Source organism: Vicugna pacos, chromosome 5, assembly GCF_048564905.1.
Source record: "Vicugna pacos chromosome 5, VicPac4, whole genome shotgun sequence".
NCBI lineage: Eukaryota > Metazoa > Chordata > Mammalia > Artiodactyla > Camelidae > Vicugna > Vicugna pacos.
Genome location: NC_132991.1, coordinates 28,528,978 through 28,539,426, shown reverse-complemented (window position 1 = coordinate 28,539,426; position 10,449 = coordinate 28,528,978). Strand labels below are relative to the sequence as shown.

General features: G+C 37.5%; 1 long non-coding RNA gene and 1 other non-coding gene across 2 annotated transcripts; one reads left to right on the top strand and one right to left on the bottom strand.

Moving 5' to 3' along the window:
- Positions 1-1,255: 1,255 nt before the first annotated feature.
- LOC140696593 (uncharacterized) lies at positions 1,256-3,633 on the top strand. Its single transcript, XR_012073088.1, has 2 exons — positions 1,256-1,344; positions 3,519-3,633. It is a non-coding gene; the product is annotated as an uncharacterized lncRNA (long non-coding RNA).
- A 5,281-nt stretch (positions 3,634-8,914) lies between these two features.
- Positions 8,915-8,987, bottom strand: TRNAS-AGA (transfer RNA serine (anticodon AGA)). The gene has a single exon. It is a non-coding gene; the product is annotated as a tRNA-Ser (tRNA).
- Between the last annotated feature and the right edge of the window lie 1,462 nt (positions 8,988-10,449).

The following is a 10,449-nucleotide window of genomic DNA, read 5'->3' as shown; positions in this document are numbered from 1 at the left end:
CGTGTTATGTCATTTTACAAGTAAAACTAGTTCGTTGAACAACAACACTGTATGGTTAAATAATGTTAGAGAGATTGTCTACAACATAAAACCATAAACTTCATGACTTATCTGTTCCTTTTGCATATATGCAAATACAACTTTTCTACGTTTAAGCTATAACATTTTTCTTAATTGTGCATCAGGGCAATTGTAAACTCTGATACTTCATCCTGTGTGTAATTGAGGTCAGCCTCTGCAGGAAACTGGGACATCTCAATTACATAATCCCAGTTCAGTCCACACCGGCCTTAAGATTTACAGCTTCAATCTTGTTCTGTATTGCCCATTTCTAAAATAAGAAATATCATATGTACTTGTCTTATGTGAACTTTGATGATTATTTTCATTAAAATAATTTTAGTGTTGATACAAAATAACATTGATGATTTCAAACAAAATATAATTCCTAAATAAAGCAAGCCATAAATCTTACATGAGATTATCTTTAGAAAACAACTATTTTGATCATATATTTTCTAGGAAGATGTTCACTTTTAATTCAAATGGTCAAGAAGTCTGAGTATCTTTTATTTCCTGGAGGGATGTATATATTTGAAATCTGGCACAACCCACTGAATGTCAGTACATTACATATAGGGGGAAGAACAATGAAGAAAAGAGAAAATATATGAAAATAGACAGATGAATTTGGAAAGCTTACTTGCCTTAGGGGAAAAGAGCCATGAAATTGCTGCTAGCACCCTTGAAAATACTGCGTCTGAGCCTCATTATACCACCTAGATTTCCAGCCTGTCACGTTCAATGAGGTCTGTGCAAGCCAATGATGCTAGGACTGTCAGCATGATATTCTGTAATTTGGGATGGCTCCCACCCCCGCCATTTTATAATGCTTCCTGAAAAGCAGTGGAGGGAGCCTTGCTAGATATTCTTTCTAACTCCATTTATTAAGAGAATTTTCAGATTTCAGTAAGAACAACCCTATGCTATTGATATCCTGGGGCGTCCAGTCATTCTCAGCACCATTCTTTTTTTTTTTTTTTTTGAATAACGGAGACCTCAGCAGGGAAACTGTATTTGATGCAACTTGGAAAAACTAGTTTTATATATAGTGCCTTCAAGTTCACCAGCTTAGTTCCAAGTTCTGCGTTCCGCCTGATCCATTTTCCTGGTTCTGTTATCTCCCTGGTGAGATTCTGATTGCCCATGCTGTGCCATTTTTTTGAGAGTTGGGAGAGCCTTGTTAGAGAAAGTATGTGTTTTCTAGAAGTGGGTCAGCAGCTGCCTTGGACTGTCTTATAAGCTCTTCATGAAATGCTGGGAATTCTGTGTCGTCGCAGAGGAGTGAGTTTCTTTTCTTCTCAAGGAGTGCTCATGGATGCAAGAGTGGGTGGAGCTGGTTTCCTTCTGACAGCCTGTCGCAGCCTTGGCTTGACTGCAAATCGCTGACCAGGGAACCCAGACCATTCAGTGACATGTCCACTGAAGCCTACAGAAGCCTGATGGGGAAATGAGGTCATTAGGGGAGGAAAGTGCTGTAGGTCTGCTCCCAAAGGAATTACTAGGTGACATTGCTGGAACCTTAAACCATAGGAATCAGTGAGATGGAGAGAATTTAGAGAGCTGCTTGCCTAAAGAGGAAGAGGATGTCACCTTCCTTCCTTCTTCTAACCTCCTCCCCAAACTTCTCACATCCTTAGGAGAAGGACAGCCACTTGCCACCTACCACCCACTTCCCTTCAAGGGCCCTAGAGTTGGATTGTCTATCTTTAATGAAGTTAGAGGAACTTTTTTGTACATAGAGCTGGTTTCCTCACCTCTTATTTTAGCAGGGGTGATACATGTTTGGCATAGGGATAAACTGAGGTTCGCTTCTTTGAAGTGATGCTGATGGGATCACGGAAAGATGACGACAGAAGAAGGAGAGGGAAGACGAGAGAGCCTCAATATAGCACTCCAGTCATGGAGCCAAATCATTTCAGGAACTGTGTCTTCCTCTGCCTGCCTGTCCTCTCACTCAATGTGTGTCCTTGTTTTCTTGCCTCATACAAATATTCAGATGCTTTCATTGCCCATAGTTCGTTTATTTTCCTAAATATCCAAGAAGAATCATTTTGGTTTACGTTTTCCTCTTACTATCTCTTCTCTCACTTCGTTAGGTTGTACTGTTACATTCCAAGGACTGTGCACTTGGTTTAGGTATATTTTCTGGGAGTGTTGTTCCTCCTGCTTGATCTCAGAGAAGTCTCTCATTTGCTTTCCTGAACTCTTGCTCCTCTCTCTCCCTTTCTCCTTCCAGTTTAGTACAAAGACTCTGCAATCTGCTTTCAGTCCTCACTGTTGACACATCAAAGAAATATGACTTCAATTTTTCAAAGAAAATATGAATCATGCAGTGTTCCCCGCACAGACAGTACCCTCCTCTGTTAGCTAGCCATACCATCTAAAATTCTGAGCTTCATTTCATACACAAGCAATGGTCAGATTATTGGGACTGTACAGAGCAGAGCGCCGCCCCACCAGGATATGAGCTCATCCTCTCTGAGAAACTAAGTGGGGTTGAGCTGGGTCAGTGTTTGTAGGAACACATTTCCGATGAAAACCAAGAGAATCTCAGGAAGGGACAATAATCCCTCATTCTGAACAAGGGCCTCCTTCTATAATGAGAACACTTCAGTTGAAAATTAAAAGGCAAAGATAGGCTTATTATTGTCACATAACAACCACTTAATTGAAAATAAATTCCCATTTTATATGATTATCAAACCAAAGAAACATCAACTAAATTGCATGGAAAGAAGTTTCATTCATAGTTCACTTCTGTGTGAGTGACACAAAGTAACTAAACAGAAATAAGATTTTTGTTTCCAAATTAGCATTCCTCCAGTACATGGTGTAGTCAGAAAAGTTTCAGCTTGTTTTCTGTATGTAGCATACTTTGCGTGGAGAGTTGGTTTTTCTAATGATGCCCCTGTCATTGTAAGACCTTGAATATCTTTGCGCCTATTTCCAAAGACTTACAGTAAAACTCAGAATACTTGTGAATCCAAATTAGCTGTTCAACTATTGTGGCAGGACCCAGGAACCAGAGTATTTGCTGAGTCAAAGCATGCCATTCTGTAGCTACTCAAGTAAAAAGGAATTTATTGTCTGTTGGTGATGAGACAAAGGAAGGAGATAGGAGGTGGCAAAAAAAAAAAAATCAAAAGCAACACATAAGCCTGAATCCTATCGTTACACCCGCTGCCCACTGAAGGTTCCTGTAAATATCATTTGGATTCAGTTCTCTCTATCTCTCATTACTCATAACGTGTCCCTTCAAGGCTTGTTATCCGACCCACTGCGAGGGGGATGTATTCTAAAGCTGAGGGAATTATTTCCCTTAAGTTGTGCAGGTGGGCAGGTGAATTTACAGTTGCAGGCATCCAGGAATGTACCAGTGACAGCAGGATTCCTGCAAGTTCATTTCAGCTGCCAAAGAAATGACTCTGCTGAATACTGATTCTGTTCTGCTTCAGGTGTTGCCTTCGGAGGCCGTTACCACCGACAAACACATGCAGACTCATCCTCCTCCATCCCACACAGCAACTGTGCATTCACCCAAATAAAGTCAGACAACTACGTTTTCTGGAATCGACTCTGGGCAGACAACTGTTCTAGATTGTGTGTGTGTCCCAGTGGTGGAGGATAGAGAATGACTACACCAAAAACAGAGAACACGTTTGAGTAACCTAGAGATATTAATGGTTTTATAAGAAACATAAAATGAAAATAAAAACCACTAGTACATACAATAAAATGGGCAGTGAAATTTATGCATACACAATTGGACTGGTACTGTGAAGGCATTCATCCCAGCATGTTCTTATGGAGAGAAGGAAAAAGAAGGAGAAATTAAAGGATGACATGGAGAAGACAGTAGTAGCATGGCTGGTCTCTTATGAATCTCAAAAAAGATGCTAGAGAAGCTAATTTTTTTCCCAGTCTTGCAGGAGAAATATGAAGTCAGTGTATTTAAGGCAATTGGATGCCCTAGGGAAGCACGTCTGAAATTGTCATTCTTAAAATCCATGCAGTGTTCACAGGTGTTTCTTATATTCTTTGAAAAATAGATTCTGTTTTCAGAAAGCAAAAAGCAATATCTCCTCTTAGAGTCTTAGAGATTAATTAACAAAGGGCATCAACATCTTAAGGGCCCTGAAAATTCCTTTGGTAAAACATCTCTCTGTTTTTAGTTGCAGTCTCATATTTTTCAAACTTACTTCATCAGGAGGCTTCGGATGTCTGTGTGTGTCTATGTGTGTGTACTAGGAGTATTGCTCTAAGAGTCTTCTGTGACACATGGTTGGAGAGGCAAATTGAATGGAATCATCAAAGAGGAAGAGGTTGGCATTTTTGTCTTCCTTGCTAGTAGGATCATGGAAATGCTTTTTCCTATTGATTCAAGAGTTTACAAGTTTCTACCTCATCACTCTATCTTTAAATATATATGTATATATTTATACACATACACACATATACATATACACACATATATTTCCTTTAATGAGCCTAGTTGATGGCATTACTTGCTTTCAAAAATATTTAGGACCCGATTACATTGATCAAACAATCTCCTAAAATCTTTTAAATATATTTGCCACTCTTTGCACTCATCAAAGGGAGGGCAGTAATAAAAGATACACTATGTTGTCTAGAAACATTGTACATTGAGGAACATGAAATCAGGAACACAAGGGATCATGTTTTGAAGAACTCCTACAGTGCAGTTACAGCAAAAAGCCTGATCGTGTTTTTAATGCATTCACTATGGCACATCAAGAGAAAGGTGGTAGAAATTATTTTGTTCATTTTGGATTAACATCAAAGTAAATTACTTCCTTATTTGTCACAGATTTAATAGTATGTGTTCAGTTGCCTCTAGCCTAAATATATGGAGAGAGATCCTGATATTAACCAGTTTAGGAACTGTAGACTGGAGACAAAAGTCACAAGTGACATTTATCATCAGACTGTAGGAGTCATCAGGCATTTCTCTAGCCCAGAATACATAACATCCTGTATAAGGAGAAGCAGTTATTCTCATGAATCAAGAGCAGGTTAGGTTCTCTTTGGAATTTCAGGTAAATGAACCTGAACTTTTTGGTTAGGTCCTGGATAGAATTCAGTCGAAAGGTATGTATAAACAAAAAATTATGTAAGTAAGAGAACTAGTTTCATGCTCATGATATTTTAAGAATTAAGGAGAATTGAAATGACCAGACTCAGTGTAACTCTTTTTCAGAAGTGTTAAGCTAATTGCTTTTAGGACTATCAATGGATTATGCATGTTTCTCCTTGTTTTGAAATATTTAATTATAAGTGGTTGGTAGTGATTTTGTTATGAAATCTCAAAGTTAAATGATTTATAAAGGGGGCAAAATTTGACTCCCTAAATCTGAAATGAAAAATTCTGTACTACAAAAGTAGCCCATAAGAGACAAAAGCCCATGAAAAAACAAAATAGCATCAAAAACTATGTGCATCAGATATCATAGTCAAAGGGCTAATACCCTAAACGTATGAATATTTCCCACAAAATAATAAAAAAGACAAAAAATATGATAAAAAGGGGGAGTAGGATACAATAGGAAGTCCAGACAAAGAAACAGAAGTAGTTTATCAACATAGAAAAAAATGTTCCACCATTCTGTGGTCAAAAAAATGTAAACTAAATCAATAATGAGTTAAAATTTTTACTTCATGAGATTGTGAAAAGTCCACAGTATTTTGAAGGTATAGTAAAACCAGCAGGAATAGAAATCAAGATAAATAGTTTGGAGGGCAATTTCCCAGTAGTTATAAATTTATATAATGTATAAATCCTTTGACTTAGCAATTCTATTCCTAGTAATTAATTTTATAGAAACTTTCCTAAAAGTGTGTTTAAATGTTTGCAGAAATGCATAAAGATATTCCTTGCAGCATTATTTATAATAATGAAAATGCAGCATTATTTGTAATAATGAAAAATTGGAAACAATCTAAATGCTTATTAATAAAAAAAATTACTGAAAAATTATGGCGCCTTCGTAAGCAAGAAGACCAATAGCCATTCAAAGAATGCATTTCTGCAGATCTTGACAAGGAGACATGTTTATGACATGTTGGTAAATGTAAAACACAAGTGACAAAACAGTCCATAAAATGTGATTTTTCACATTTTAGGTAAATACATATGTGTGTGTGTGTGTATCTAAATTATGTAGCTTTCTTTTTTCTTTTTCTATTCATGATTGTATTTTTAAACGTTTTATAGAAAACATTTTAAAATTAAGACTAAGTAAAATATTTAAACAAAACCATATCAGATTAAGTAGTGACTGAAAGAATGCCATAGAACTATCCTTACGCCTTTTTAAAGGTCGTAGCTTCCCAAGTCAAGCAGTAGGCAACTCTAGCAGATCTAGTTAGATTAACCCTAAAACTCGGCTATCATTTTGCGATCGATCACCATGCTCCATAGATAGTTCTCATCTTTCCCCTGGCTTTACTGCCGTGACCTTCAAACTGTTCTTCCTGCTTCTAATGTTGACCCACTGAAGAACTTGTTCTCAATACAGCAGTCTGAGTAGTCTTCACATTTAAATGATATTCATATCACCACCACTTCCTACAGTGGCTTCCTACTGCATTCAAGCAGAGACCCAAATCCCTAGCCTGGCCTGTAAAGACCTATGTTGTCTTGTTCTCCTCAATTTTGTAGTCCCTTCTAATAGCATGCCACCCCTGCCTCACTGTGCACCAGCTACCCTGAATCCTTTCATTTGTTCAAAGGCACTAAGTTCTCTCCTTCCATGAGAGCTTTGAACATGCTTTCCACTTTTTCTGGAATCCCCTTTCCCTGCCTCCAAATCCATCCTGCTCCTCCCCTTTTCTTGGCTTAAGGCACAGTCTTCTAGACTCGAAGTCTTCCTCAGAGAGGATTCCCCTGATCATCTTTACTAATTAAATCAAACCCCTATCAGTGTCTCATATGACAAAAAGTACATATCATGTACTTCTTCAGTTGACTTGGCACAATTTGTAATCATATCTTGTATGGTTCTTTGCTTAATGTTTGCCTCCCCAGGATTCATGAAAACAGGAACTGCATCCTTAAAGCAAACAAGCAACCTACGTAATCACTTTCTGGTGGGATACTTGGCAGCATAATAAATATTTTTGAATGAATGAACAAATGAATGAATACTCCTAACCCTCTCTTGTTGATTTTTAGTTTTTTAAATAAAATTAAAACGCTTCTTCAGCCTACTTCCATGAGCATATCAAAATGGTCTGAAGTAAACTAGAACACAAAACCAATCAACCATAACACTAAAGTTTTTTAGTTAATGAACTGAAATACTATTCTGGGTGTGTAGAAACCTTTTCAGGTGCTACTTACAAAAATAGACTCTGCTGTTTTAATATGCTTTCAACCTCTAGGAGAGTGGGTGTCGTAACCCTTCTAAATATTCATGCTGTTAGAATCCCAGTGACCAGGGGACTCAGCAACACCCTTGGTTAAATTGTTCTGTCTCAACTCACATATCACTTCTGGCAACTTAACCTGGTTTGTAAGGACCTATGCCATCTTGCCCTCTCCAGTTTCTCAGCTCCCTCTCATGGCATGCCACCCGTCTGCCTAGTTAAGTAGGACCACAGCTGATCTGTTCTACAGCCTCCAAGTATATAAGTTTCCCTTTGAGGAAGGAGGTAATAAGATGAAGAAATGTTTAAAAGAAAACAAAAACCCACATACATTAAAAAAAAACAACTCCTACCAAAAATATCAGTCCTCTGGGAGGAGAGAGACAAACAGAACTCCGATTCTGTGTTTATGAGTCAAGTGTTGCTTTTCTCTCTTAGATTAGTTTTGTGAAGAGTTTTATTAATGTGCAAGCTTTCGTTCCATGCTCCCAAGTTACATCTGTCTTGCTCTCATTTACCATTTCCACTAGAAACATCTGCATCTACATTTAATACAGTTCTAAAAGCATTTTACTGTAGGTGTGGATTAAGTTTGTTTGAGTTGTATGAAATAGAAACCAGAAGATTTTTTTTTAAGATAAGAAAATGCAAAAGAAATGTATTGGATAGATTCTGAGACATCAGAAAATTCGAACAATGAAGCATTAGAAAGGATTGGAGACAAAGCTATTCCAAATTCATAGGCTTCTTCTCTAGAGTTCTGGAATGAACATGTATTTGTTCCTTTCTCCTTACTGTCTGTTGGTGTAAAGTCACAGGGCAAGATTCTGATTGGACCAGTTAGAGTTAGATGTCCACCTCAGTATCCAATTAGGTGTTATCAGCCAGATCCTCTTCAGCAAATGGAGTGGGCAGAGGAAATTTGCTTGAAAGACATCTTAATGAATGCTTAATCACACACAGCCTATGAATTCCTGTTGAAATACTTTATCTGTTGATTGATGTAATAAGAAAACCTATAAATATGGATGGGTAACTCACTGAAAGACTTTGAAAGATCCATATTCTAATACAAGGCTCTAGGGTGACATACTTCAACTTTGTCCAAATACAGAGAAGGATTTGGAAAAACCGAGTCGCACAGGAAGCCATTAATGTTTAGGGGTAGAATGGTGACCTTTAAGCAATGTGGCTTTGCATTTCTGCATTTTCCTGTTGGATAGAAGGAAGACATTATCTAGTACACATAGTGTCTTCTTAGCTTTGGGTACCTTTCTCTCTTCTTACTCACTCAGATTCTCACCATCAGTTCTTTTGTCCTCTTTGGTTTGTCTTTTTCTCCCCCACTATCTCATATGGCCCTTATTTTATCACTTTAATCCCAAATTGGCCACCCAGACTTCTTTTTTAAATTTTTTTGGGTGGGTTAGGTAATTAGGTCTATTTATTTATTTATATTTAATGGAGGTACTGGGGGTTGAACCCAGGATCTCGTGCATTCTAAGCACACACTCTACCACTGAGCTATCTCCTCCCAGCCCAGACTTCTTATGTAAATTTATTTACCTTCTTTACTTCACCTTACATGTGCTACAAAAAGAATCTTCCTAAAATACCCCTTTTGTTATAATGGCTATCTCCTTAGAAGTATTTAATCTTGTTTTTCTACTTAATCAATTCTAACCTCAAGTCCTTTGATTGGCCATTCTTAACTGCAATTTGGTTTCTATCCTTCCTTAGTCTGAATGCCTGGATCTGTCACTTTCCCCCCTTATTTTCCTTCTTTAGCTCCATCCACCACATTTGGTCTCTTACTAACCGAAAGTGCTGTACTTCATCCCTCATGTTCACCTATTGAAATTCAAATTTTTATTCTAAGCGCATCTCAAGTCTTAACTTTCTAGGAGGTCTATTTTATACCTACCGTCCACCTCATTTTAAAAAATTATTTTCTTTTTGAATTTGCTATGTATTTGAACTTGTTATTTACCTTATGAAAGACTATCCTGCCCTTCAATGCCTGCCCTCAGTTTGCAAATTTAACATATCACAATATAGAAGTATATCATACTCTTATAGCCATTCATTGTTTTCAAGAAACATTTATTATATGCCTCTTACATTCTTTGACATTTTTCTGGATGACACAGATACAAAGAGCCAGACAAGAAAAGACACATATTCTCATGGGGCTTAATTCTGGTGGGAGAAGATAGTCTGTACCCTAGACAAGGTGAGAAGTGATCAGAGTTGAGGTAAGACAGAGAGGTAGGGCCAGACTGTGTAGAAATTTGAAAACTATGAAGGTAAGAATTATAACATGATGATTTATCTTCCTTCTTCTCATCCTCCTCCTTCTCTCCTCTCTCTCCTTCACTAAGTGAAACAGCATAGATTTTATCTTAAGTGCAGTGGATGATTACTGACTTTTGTGACTCAGGGTTGTAGGAGAGCAAAAGGAGGAACCAAAAGGACACCTAGAAATCTAGGGATGAGATGACTGTGTCTTGGGCTGGGGTGACAATAATGAACTTGAAGGAATTCTTTCATGTGTTACTGCATGACTCTTCTCCCATATTAAATACAGACCACTACAGACAGATGCCTTATCTTAATCCGGGAGGTATTGCATAGGTAAAAACAGGTAGTGGTGTTCCATATATATCTGTTGTTGAAATGATTGGATTTAATTTTATCTTTGCTTTCTTAAAAGAGAATGAGTTGTGAGATGGAAGACTGCTGATATGTAATCGCTGCATTGACCATTCTTTTTGTTAAATATTTCCCTTCATTACCATGATGGATACCTGACTATTTGTTAGATATTGCAGGCACAATGATATTCAGTCAAGACAGACCCAAGCTACTAAATTGAAGCTTCCCTAAGTTTTTCAAAATTTAGATGTGTCCTAAATGTGTCACAATAATTTACAGATTTTTAATAAGAAAATCTCAAGGCAGTGTAAGATAGCTGAACATTTGTGTCTTCCCACAAGT